This window comes from Rhinopithecus bieti, unplaced genomic scaffold (assembly GCF_001698545.2).
Source record: "Rhinopithecus bieti isolate Rb0 unplaced genomic scaffold, ASM169854v2 scaffold_26061, whole genome shotgun sequence".
Lineage (NCBI taxonomy): Eukaryota > Metazoa > Chordata > Mammalia > Primates > Cercopithecidae > Rhinopithecus > Rhinopithecus bieti.
In genome coordinates this window covers 1,309,585-1,322,410 of record NW_016811928.1, presented here as the reverse complement: position 1 = coordinate 1,322,410, position 12,826 = coordinate 1,309,585, and the positions used below count along the sequence as shown (strand labels likewise).

Below are 12,826 nucleotides of genomic sequence, written 5' to 3'. Positions count from 1 at the left end.
GAACTGGGATGATTCAGCCAAGGGAAGGTCAGTCACTTGAGGCCTATCAGCAGCAATACACCACTTTGCATGGCCTTGCAACAAATGCCTTTAACATTCACACTACAAAATATGGCATACATATCTGTAAGTTCATTCCTGTATTCACACAACATTTCCTTTTTCAAGAACGCCCTCGGCCAGGTGCGGTGGCTCACGCCTGTAATCCCAGAACTTTGGGAGGCTGAGGTGGGCAGATCACGAGTCAGGATATCAAGACCATCCTCGCTAATACGGTGAAACCCCACCTCTACTAAAAACACAAAAAAATTAGCCGGAGGTGGTAGCACGCGCCTGTAATCCCAGCTACTCGGGAGGCTGGGCAGGAGAATTGCTTGAACATGGGAGGTGGAGGTTGCAGTGAACCGAGATCGCACCACACAGCACTCCAGCCTGGCGACAGGGCGAGACTCCGTCTCAAAAATAAAAATGCCCTCCTCCCACCCCTTCTCTAACTGTAGACCTCCTCCTCTTCCTTTAAGGCTACAGCTCAAATGTCCATTCTTATGTCACATCTTCCCCAATTACTCAGGTAAAATTAATCACATCCCTAGCAACCTAGGCACACCACCTTCTGCCAGTACTCTCAAATCAGAGTGGAGAATCCAGTTTGACTCATTCCATCAACTGCTCACCTCCCCAACGAGGCCCACACATTCATCTATATTCACAGCTCCTATCATGGCCCCCTGTATGCTCTAAGTGTTCACTAAGAGTTGAGAAGTAGAAGTTAAAGAGCTGGAATACGTAAAGAATTTGAGGTGAAGTAATTCTATAAAGGGAGAAAATAACCAGCTAAGAATGTGAGAAAGTAGGACTAGATGAGGTCATTGTGAGAAGAGAACAAGGTCAAGAGCAGAGTTCACTGTGGAGGGTTACTGGAGAAAATGATGGAAAGGAAATTTATGACCAAATAATTGAAGACACTAAAAGGTTAATAAAGGGGTATAAATGGATTAACTAGCAAAAGGAAGCCAAAGTAAGTTCTTAGAAAGAGGGGTAACATCCAGAATTTGAAAAATGGCAAACAAAAAGTGGTTGTAAAAAAGAATCAGAGCTTGGGAGCCAGGGCTGAAATCACTACCCCACAGCCCCATCACACTTAACTTCTGTAAGCCTCAATTTCCTTATACATAAAATTTTCCTTACCTATAGATATAACAATATCTACTTTGCATGGTAGTTTTGAAGATTAGATGGTATTTAGATCAGTGACTGAGACATTGTACCAATTGATAGTAGCTGCCACTGTGATTGGTTTTACAAACATTAATCTAGCAATGTAAGTAAAGTGAATTAAAGGAGGACTGGAAGTTGAAAGGTATCTTAAGAGGAAATTGCGATAGTCACTTGCTTTGGGCACAGGTATAATCTCAAATTCACTTTACCTTGGCCTTAGTAATGGCTTTACCCTTAATCAGCAATGATACCTCAGGCAAGTCACTACTACTTTCAGTACGTATTTCCCCATCTGCAGACTGAGTTAATAAACTCTGACCTTCTTATTTCACAAATTTGTTGTACGGGTTATTTTAACTCAAGAAAAAAATACATTTGAAAGTGTTTCACAAACTATAAGGTACTTTAGGGAAAAGAAAGAAATGAAGAACACTGGGCAATTTTAGAAAATATTTTCAGGAAAGATTCAAGGACATTAGAGGTATTGGAAAGTAAGGGACATGGCATAAGAGACACCACACTAAAAATGTCAAGGTATTAAAATAATGCTTCTTTAAAAGAAACACAGAAATTTAGAGGGAAAAAAATACTCTGAAGGAGATGATTTGGGATCTATTCTAAGATGAAAGTGCAGGACTAGAGTTTAGGTGATAGGCAATGATGGGAAATGGAACTCTGTGAATCACCAGCAATATCTACCAGGGTGAGAGAATTATGATTTATCTATGATACAAATGCTAAACAAGAATAACTAAAGTTATTATAAGATTCAAAATGGAATAAGTAAACGCCTAGCAAAGGCAAAGTACAAACCCACCTTAACACCTCAGAGACAGGTATTACCAGAAGAAGAGTGGGCAGCAGAGACTTCAAAGGAAAGTGCTCGTGTAGCTGAAAAGCCAAGGTCATGTGACATTAGCATGTCAAGGAGATTGAGAACTGCAAAAAATAACCCCCTACATTCAGCTAGATGTGCTCACCAGTGACCTTCACGAGTACAGTTCCAGTACAGAGGTGGGACAAAAGCCAGATTGCAAGGAGTTAATCATAATTCTATGATCCTAACAAGAAAAAGCAGTTGCCAGTAAACTGAAGGTGAAATTCACAGATAAGAGAAAAGCACATTTAATAATTGAAAGGGGACAAACTTTATCTCAAGAAAGCTTCTTAGGATTTTTAACACTTCCACAGGAGAAACAGAACTATGGTTTTTCAAAATCTCCCGAAAGTTATATATAAGTAGTAAAATAGATGAAAATTTTCCTGCAACCGAAAGACAAAAAAAGAGAGAGGTGAGTTAGCCCTAACAGTGATCTAAATATCTGATTACAATTCATTCACATGCTCTAAATAAGGTATTTCAATACATTACACTTACTAACAACTGTAGTGCTATGGACTGACTGTGTCTCTCAAAATTCATGTTAAACCCTTATCCCTAGTGTGATGATATTTGAAGGTGGGGCCAATGGGAGGTGATACAGTTTGAATATTTGTTCCCTCTAAATATCATGCTGAAATTTGATTCCCAATATTGGAGGTACTGGAGGTGTTGGAGGTGGGGCCTGATGGGACGAGTTTGGATCAGGAAATCAGATCCCTCATGAATGACTTGGGGGCCATTCTCATGGTAATGAGTGAGTTCTCCTTCTATAAACTCCCCACAAGAACTGATTGTTACAAATAGCCTAATGGTTTCCTCCCTTCTTTCTTCCTCCCTCTAACGCCTGCTCCCTTTCTTCTGCCATAAGTGGTAGTTCCCTGAAGCCCTCACCAGAAGCAGATGCTGGTGCCATGTTTCTTGTACAGCCTGCAGAACTGGGAGCCAAATAAAGCTCATTTCTTTCTAAACTACCCAGACCCAGGTATTCCTTTATAGCAATGCACAATAGACTAAGGCAGGAGTATTTAGGATTTGAGGGAGGAGTCCTCATGAATGGGGCTAGTGCCCTTATAAAAGATGCCAAAGAATTTCTTTCCTCTCTGCTCTCTGCTACGTGGCAATACAATGAGAAGGTGGCCATCTGCTAACCAGGAAGCAAGCCCTCACCAGACAAAGGATGTGCTAGCCACTTTGATCTTGGGTTTCCCAGTCTCCAGAACTGTAAGAAATAAATATCTGTTGTTTAAACCACCCAGTTGAGGATGTATTTGTTATATAACAGCCTAAACTGACCAAAAAATATAGACAAGTCAAGGTAACCTTTGTGGGAATGAATAAATTATATATTACTAAAAAGAGTAGTTAAATAATATTACCATGTTATAATTATTAAGTAAACATTCTTTTCTAATGGCCCCAAATTTCCATTTCTTTTGTTTTTTTTTTTGTTTTTGCTTTTGATTTTTTTGACTCTTGCTCTGTCGCCCAGACTGGAGTGCAATGGCACGATCTTGGCTCACTACAACCTTCACCTCCCAGGTTCAAGTGATTCTTCTGCCCCAGCCTCCCGAGTAGCTGGGATTACAGGCACCCGCCATCATGTCCAGCTAATTTTTGTATTTTTGTAGAGACAGGCTTTCCCCATGTTGGCCAGACTGGTCCTGATCTCCTGACCTCAGGTGATCCGCCCGCCTCAGCCTCCCAAACTGCTGGGATTACAGGCAGGAGCCACCGCACCCAGCCCCCAAGTTTCCATGTCTTAAAGCCTATATAAATCTACATAAGATATTACAAATGTCTTTTTGAGTTTCCATTCATAATATACACTAACCGATATTTGATTTAAATAAGCACTCACAGTTACTTTTAATTCATTTAAAAGTGAAATATAATCCCAAAAGATCATTTTTAAATAATAATAATTCCAAAACCATAACGGGAGAAGCTGAGTAAAACTCCCCCTAGAATCTTAAGGGTCCTAGGATGTTGCTTGATGCAGTTCTTCAAAAGAAAAGAGAAAGAGAAAAACAGATTCTGCTTGTACCCCAATTGCCAAAACTTTTGTCCTAATTTCACAACCGTGAATGATACCAAGTTAATTTTTAAACGTTTTTATTTTTTGCATAGTAAAATGTTACACCAAACTAATAATATATAAATACAGACATAATCCAAAAATACCATTTGGGTCAAGTTTTATCCTTCTCACCCCAAAAATCTATGGTCAAAAGTACTAATTATAAATAACTGATTATATATAGTTGGCTCTTTTTGCTTTCCAAGATATGGAAGGGGTTCTAATGAAACATGCCAAAATAAAACGACCTAAGAAAAATATACAACAGGCCAGAAAAATCCAAATTTCCCTGATTCTGACTAAGGTCCAGAAGGAAAGAACACTAAACTAGAAGTTAGGAACTCTGGTTTTAGTCCAGTCCACACGGAAAAACCAGTTAATTGCTATGCTATCCAACTTCCGCATTTAGTAAAAAAAAAAAAACTCACCTACTCCACCTACTTCCAAAACTGTTATAATCACAAAATAAAACAGCGTATATAAGAAATATAATTACATTTGTGAAGCATTATAATTTTAATACACAGAGAGTGTCACAAATACAAGGCAGTAACTATTAATCATTATTTTATAGTTTGATGGGTTATTTTAATTAATCTATATATTATATGCTTAACAGATTTTTTAATATTATAATACCACATTTTATTATTTCAATTATTCTCTGAACGCTAATGGACATACTTAGTTATGAATGTCTATACAGTAAAATGCTGATTATCCAGTCACTTAGGATTTCTACATTGTTTAGAAAGTGGTCTCCCAGAAATAGGAATGCTTTTACACTGTTGGTGGGAGTGTAAATTAGTTCAACCATTGTGGAAGACAGTGTGGCAATTCCTCAAGGATCTAGAACCAGAAATACCACCTGACCCAGCAATCTCATTACTGGGCATATACCCAAAGGATTATAAATCATTCTACTATGAAGATACACGCACATGTATGTTTACTGCAGCGTAATTTACAATAATTGCAGCAAAGACTTGGAACCAACCCAAATGCCCATCAATGATAGACTGGATAAAGAAAACATGGTGCATATAAACCATGGAATACTCTGCAGCCATAAAAAAGAATGAGTTAATGTCCTTTGCANTCTATACAGTAAAATGCTGATTATCCAGTCACTTAGGATTTCTACATTGTTTAGAAAGTGGTCTCCCAGAAATAGGAATGCTTTTACACTGTTGGTGGGAGTGTAAATTAGTTCAACCATTGTGGAAGACAGTGTGGCAATTCCTCAAGGATCTAGAACCAGAAATACCACCTGACCCAGCAATCTCATTACTGGGCATATACCCAAAGGATTATAAATCATTCTACTATGAAGATACACGCACATGTATGTTTACTGCAGCGTAATTTACAATAATTGCAGCAAAGACTTGGAACCAACCCAAATGCCCATCAATGATAGACTGGATAAAGAAAACATGGTGCATATAAACCATGGAATACTCTGCAGCCATAAAAAAGAATGAGTTAATGTCCTTTGCAGGGACATGGATGAATCTGGAAACTATCATGCTCAGCAAACTAACACAGGAACAGAAAACCAAACACCACATGTTCTCACTCATAAGTGGGAGTTGAACAGCGAGAACACATGGACCACAGGGAGGGGAACATCACATACTAGGGCCTGCTGGGGGTGGGGGGCAAGGGTAGGGAGAGCATGAGTACAAATACCTAACGCATGTGGGGCTTAAAACCTAGACGATGGGTTGATATGGGACAGCAAACCACCACTGCACATGTATACCTTTGTAACAAACCTGCACATTCTGCCCATGTATCCCAGAACTTAAAGTAAAACAAAAAAAATTAAAAAATAAAAAGAAGGTGATCTTCCAAGAAAAGATAGTAACAGTTAAATGCAAATTGGATAAAAGATATCTCTTAGCTACTCTTAAAAGATCTCGTAGGAAAGATAAGTTTAAATAATAAATTTAAGATTACTACTATTTACTTACATTTCCTTGAGCAGAGTTCACTTTCTCTAATTAAAGATTACAAGTTCTTAATATTTTCTCTTATGTCTAAAATCACTCCCACCTATTACACAACTAATTCTTATTAGTTTTTTCCCCCAGTAAAACAAAACTACATAAATGTACTTCTCTTTTTGGTCTTTCAAGCAAATTTTCACAGGAAGGGTAAGTGTAAAGATTTCTTTATATTTTTAAGCAGAAGTTTGGTCTATTCCGCAAATAAAGTAACTCCATGGAAATAGCTGTTAGATAAAATCATCATATCATAAAACATGACAGTAGTCACAAGCATTTGAAAAGCACTTGAAGTGTGGCCCTATTTGCTCACACTCTAGAAATAAACATATAATCCATGCTGCTTTCTTAATCACTAAAATCTAAATACTGAACAGCTCGGCTTCTGATATTCTTTCACCAGCATACAGAAGGAACCAGACTAGCCATTTGAGAATTAGTTTAAGAATTATCCATTTCAGAGGACTGGGTCTCAGAGTACAGTCTTAAAGCCAAATGTAAATCTAGAGTAAAGAAATTTTACTTCTCAGTAACTTTCCTACATAAAGACTGATAAATCACCAGTAAAATTCAGAGTAGACAATAATCTAACACTGAAGGTAGTGAGCAAAACTGCGAAGAAGTTTAAAAAACATTTCAGTACTTTTTTCTACAGGGCTCTTTCCAGAATGCTCCCTGCTCCCCCACCACTATGGCTTTTCCCTCCATCTCTACAAGTTTACCCCCCTCCCTTTAAAAAACTGTACTGAGCAAGTCAGGTAATATCTATAGGGAAGGAAAATGAAACAAACTATTCTACTAACTTTGCCTCAACCTGAACTCTTGTTTAAAGTCTCTGACAATCAATAATCTTAGTTGAAAGAGAAGTCTAAAAAACTTACAAATGAAGCTCCTACATACCCCTCCCTGATCCCATGCCCCTCCTTCTTTCCCAAAGGTAACCACTTTGCTGACATATATGTGTATCATTTCTACCACTGACTATTTAAACATTCTCTATATGTGATTGCTTTTATAGAATGAAACTCCATAAGCCCACAAGCTGTGTCTGATATTGTTCTCTATGTAGCATCTATTAATCAGCATACTGTAATCATTCAAATGCTACAAATAACTCCAAAGAAAAATTAATATTTAGTGAAACTAAATAGAACCATATATTGTCACAACAGGGGAAAAAAAAAACAAATTTCTTCCCCATCTATGAAACTCAGTTATGCATCTATTGTATAAAGTTAATCCAAAAATTAAAATCACTGAAAATGTGGGTTTTAATTTAAAATACTGATTGTTTAAAATACCAAACAAAATTTAGGTTTGAAAAAATACATCTTTTATCCAAACAATTCCCTATAAACTCGGCAATTATAATTTATTCTGATTTTTGTTTCACTACATTAGATGCTATTTTTCCATATTCCCTAAGCAGCAACAAATAACACTATGCATGAGGACTGATCTAATTACATGCCAAAAAAGACAGACCAGCACCCTCACACTCCACACTCCCCTCTGTGGCTCCTTCATACCCCATATGTTGCTAATAAAACTGCTTGAATCATACCTATGAGACAGTTTTACTGACACAGTATCAGGCCTCTGGGTTCCTCACAAGGCAAACTATACTACCAGAACTGTTACAAATGCTAATTTTAAGACTGAGGCAAATGGAAACCTACATTATATATGTGTGTGTGTGTGTGTGCATGCGTGTATGTATGTGTGCATGCGCGCGCGTGGTGTGTGTGTGCATACACAGGCACAGATATACTTTGGGGCATTAAAAACTTGCATTAAAATCACAATTTCATTATTTGATTCTTTAACCTTTAAAATTCCCATTTTAGCTATAAAGACATAGAAGGTTCTGACATCTGAATTGCATGAAATTTGAGAAACAGAAAGCCACACAATTTTTTATATTGTTAATATGATCAATTCAAAGATCTGACTGGTAGAAAATAATGACAGCAAGAATTCCTAGTAATAATTATTTTAAAATACTAAAAGGAAGGGAAAACAATGGAACATTGAAGCAACAATCAGAAATGTACATACCTACTAAACTGATAAATAATCCAGTATTTCTGTACCTTTCTACTTCAGAAAACTCCAACACTTTCATCTCATGTATATTCAAATTCACCACATGAAATATTTTCTTATAAAACATGAACGCTGAAATGAAATGATTAAAAGCTAAAAAAAAACCAAAAAGGTCTGTAAATACTGATATTACAGGAAATGTTCAATTAGATCAAGACAAACGCATTCTCACTTTTTTCTGGAAAATTTCTCCAGGGGACTCCTCCCTAAGATGTTATTCCAACATGACCTCAATTAATCCTCAGGGAACAAGACTTCTTTTAACAAGCTGGCATATGTACAAAAGGGGTATGACAATTTCTACTCTCCTCTAAACTGTGACGGCAACAAATAAAAAACAGGAAACAAAGCTGCTGGTTCAAGTACTAACCTTTCATAGGATGGTCTGACCATTATCCCAGGGCTCAAAATGCCCAATCAACACCACAAGGCAGGGGAGAGAAAAGAACTCAAGTTCAGAAGGTTTGAAGGAGTGCTCTAAGGACTGGTCTCCTAAGGAGTAAATTCATGATCAAGAACACACACCAGTGCTGAAACATAAGAGTTGTGCCTTGAAGTAAAACATATGACAAGGACATAAATTACTGGATGTAACCATTTATTGGAAGGGAATTTATTGAATTTAAATTATAGAATTCTGGAGTGGGCAGGAATTTGAGGGTCACAACCCTCTCCAAACACAAGACTTCATATAACTTTCTTCTTAGGGCCAATGGCCCAGTGTGACATTGTGATAGTAAGAAATATACGGCCGAGTGTGGTGGCTCACGCCTGTAACCAGAGCACTTTGGGAGGCCGAGGTGGGTGAACCACAAGGTCAAGAGATCAAGACCATCCTGGCCAACATGGTGAAACCCCATCTCTACTAAAAACATAAAAATTAGCTGGGCGTGATGGCACACATCTGTAGTCCCAGCTACTCAGGAGGCTGAGGCAGGAGAACTGCCTGAACCTGGGAGGCAGAGGTTGCAGTCAGCCAAGATCAGACAGAGCAAGATTCCGTCTCAAAAAAACAAAAAAAAAGAAAGAAATATATATTTGTTCTCCAACCATGGTTCCTGGCATAGAGCTCCTAGAGCCCTTGTGATTTCCTAAGTAATAGGGGCACCAGCACAATCTTGTTCTATTTGGTCTTTGACCTCAGTTCCTGACAGAGTTCCTAAGACTTTTGTAATTTCCTGAGTGATAGGAGAATCTTGACACAGTTTCTAAATCTCTTGGAATTTCCTGTGTGATAGGAGCATGTATTGTTCTAATGAGGTGACTCTTAGTAGGCTCCTGGATACCCTCAAGACGGGGGCTGGGTGCCAGGATACAAACCATGTGATTAGTGGGCTGGAACTTTCAGCCCCATCCCCTGACCTTTTGGGAGGTGATGGGGTCTGAACGTTGATTGAGTTTATCACCAATGACCAATGATGTAATCAATCATGACTATATAATGAACCTCCATAAAAACCCCAAAGGGGTTCAGTTCGAGGAGTTTCCAGGTTGCTGAACGCATGGAGATACTGGGAAGGTGGTATGCCTAGAGAGGGCGTGCAAGCTCTGCACCCCACCAGACTTGTCCTATGCATCTCTTTCCTCTCTAGCTGCTGGTCCATACTTTTTGTGACATCCTTTATAATAACCCAGGAAACATAAGTGTTTCCCTGAGTTCCATAAGCCCTCCTAGCAAATTAAACCTGAGGAGTAGGTCATGGGAACCCTGATTTATATCTTATACCCAGTCAATCAGAAGCACAGATCACAACCAGGGACTTGCGACTGGCATCTGAAGGTGGGTTGTGGGGAGCAGTACTGCGGGACTGAGCCCTTAGCTGTAGAATCTGACCCTATCTCCAGGTGGATGGGGTCAGAATTGAATTCAATTATCGGACACCCAGTTGCTGTCTAATGGAAAAATGTGGTGTTAACAGTGTTGAGTGCTGTATGAGAGTAAGAAAAAATACTGTTTTTTTTCCTTTACACTCAACATGTTTGGGAAAACTCACCATGATGAAGAGCTAAAAATTCAACCCTTGGAACATTCCTTCGAAGTCTTGAATGGCCGGGCGCAGTGGCTCTAGCCTGTAATCCCAGCACTTTGGGAGGCCGAGGCAGGTGGATCATGAAGTCAGAAGATCCAGACCATCCTGGCTAATAAGATGAAACTCCATCCCTCCTAAAAATACAAAAAAATTAGCTGGGCGTGGTGGCGGGTGCCTGTAATCCCAACTACTTGGGAGGCTGAGGCAGGCGAATCACTTGAACCCGGGAGGTGGAGGTTGCAGTGAGCCAAGATTGCGCCACTGCACTCCAGCCTGGGCAACAGAGTGAGACTCGGTCTCAAAAAAAAAAAAAAAAAAAAAAAGCCTTGAATGTTAGTATGCTATTTCTGCCTAAGCCCTCTTCCCTGTCAGGGACATTGGCCTGTCTACTTAGACTTCAAAATCTGACCTATTCCATCAGACTCAGACTTTGACTTTGTCCACTAGACTCTAAGTGTCCTCTTACATGTCAGACCTTCTAAATATAATTATGACCCTGGTCTGTTACCACCTCAGGTCAGTTCCCAGAACCATCTGCCCTCATCTATGAAACAGCACAAATACCACCATTCCCACTGCCTACTGCTCAGTCTTAACAGCCCCATGATTGCAGGGAAGCTTAACGCTTAAGGAATCCATCCTGGCCTCACCAGTCCAACAACCTATTCCAATTCACATATCTATACTAGCATTTGCTTGGCTGTTACTTTACCAGGGCACAAGACCACCTGAGATTCTGATAAAAACTACAGATCTTCTCCTCTGAAGAAGGCCTGAATATATATACATAGTTGTAAATAATTTCACAGAGTTCCCATGAATCCTAAGAACTCTTGCTAATTATAACAGGGACTCTCATATTTAAAAAATTAAATACATATTCCACACACACACATACACAGACACACATGCACACATGAGGAGAAATTTTATTTATGTCTATAGTGGTATGTAAAGCCATGCTTTTTTCAGTATTTCTCAAATCAGAAAAGTTCTAGCATGAAGTAAGGCAGACAATAGGTACCCACTAGCTACATGTACAGTACATGAAATGTGGCTAGTACCACATGTTTAAATGATACTCTGGATATACTGGGTTAAACTAAACATATTATTAAAATTTATTTCAAATATTTATTTTTACTTTTTTTAATGTGGCTATGTTAAAATTAAAATTAAAATTATACACATGGCTTGCATTATATTCTATTAGACAGTACTAGTCTACAGAACCGTAAAACAGATACTATACTTCATGAAAACTTTACCTTCATCCCAACTCTACTTTAATATATGAACACCACCATAAATGTGTTCAAAGTAATATAAATTATTTACATTTGCAAAAGTTTTGCATGGATCTAGGTTTTAAGATATCAATTCAACAAGAATATATACTTGTCTTCTGATGGGCAAAAATGAGCAAACCTGACAGCCTGACAGGAATGCTGTATCCACATACCCTAATGCAAAACTGTGAAGCTAAAAAAAGAGTTACAAGACATTCTTAAAAATCAACTTTATATACTATAAGCTACATAAACACAACAGAATCTATTTAGAGTCTTACACTGTTTTAATAATTGGGCTTCACCTACAAAATATTTTTTTTCTTTACTAGAGAACTTCCCTCCTATCAACACTGTTGGATTGACATTTTCCCTTTCCCCTTTTGAAACTATCATCTCTTTTAAGAGAGCAAAGGTGCTAAATCAGTATGTCCCATGCCCCTTTCCTTTTTGAAAGTTGTTGCAGATATAGAAGATTTGTCCTCAACACCCACCCAATCCCATTCTAGCATGTCATACAATATAAAAATGGCTAGAAAGCTAAAGTGTGCTTTTGCTAGACCTCCTTGCAACTAGTATCTGCATATGCCTGGGATTCCCAAGGAGAAACACTCCTAGGAAGCCAAAGGGAGAAAGAAGACATGGAAAGTCAGCATCAAACACAGGCAGATCCACCAATGATGGCAGGCGAGGTAATGATTCTTCCAGGGCCAGCAGCAAAAACTGAAGCTCTTCATTCGGTAGCTTCTAAATTTGAGCAGAGCATTAGGGTTCTGAGACCAGAAATGGCGCACAGCTCACTTAGTAAGACAGCTGAAAAGTGTGGTTCTAGCAGGAGTTGTACCTAGAAGCTCAGTCTATAGTCTTTTCCTTTTGCTCCCTCAAAGACCTAGTAAACCATTACACCTTAATAAATCCCCTTCTGCTTAAGTTAGCTCTAACATTTCTGTTGCAAGTAAGTTACTTAGCCTCTTGATTTAGCCTCATGAGTTCTAAGCGCAAAGAGTGGAAGAAAACTCAATATATATTAGGGATAACAGACACTGAAATTCTGTAGTATGAAAGGAAGGAAGGGGACACAGCAACATTTATTACAAAAATTACCATGCACCTACTATGGGCCAAGAGCTTTACATGTAGTCTCACTTAATCTCCACAATAACCCATCACGGTGAGTGTTTTCCTTTCTTTTTTTTTTTTTTTTTTTTTTTTTT

The 12,826-nt window shown here is 38.5% G+C and overlaps 1 protein-coding gene across 5 annotated transcripts in view; it reads right to left on the bottom strand.

Annotated features, from left to right (window-relative positions):
- The window catches only part of QTMAN (queuosine-tRNA mannosyltransferase), a 359,520-nt gene that overhangs the window by 330,234 nt on the left and 16,460 nt on the right, over positions 1–12,826 (bottom strand). For 4 of the 5 annotated variants that reach the window (XM_017895385.1, XM_017895389.1, XM_017895388.1 and 1 more), the window contains exon 1: positions 10,288–10,414. The exons of the other annotated variant lie outside the window; for it this stretch is intronic. The gene's annotated coding sequence lies outside the window, so the exon portion shown is untranslated. Of the gene's footprint in view, positions 1–10,287; positions 10,415–12,826 lie in introns of those variants that run through there. 5 annotated transcript variants of the gene reach the window in all.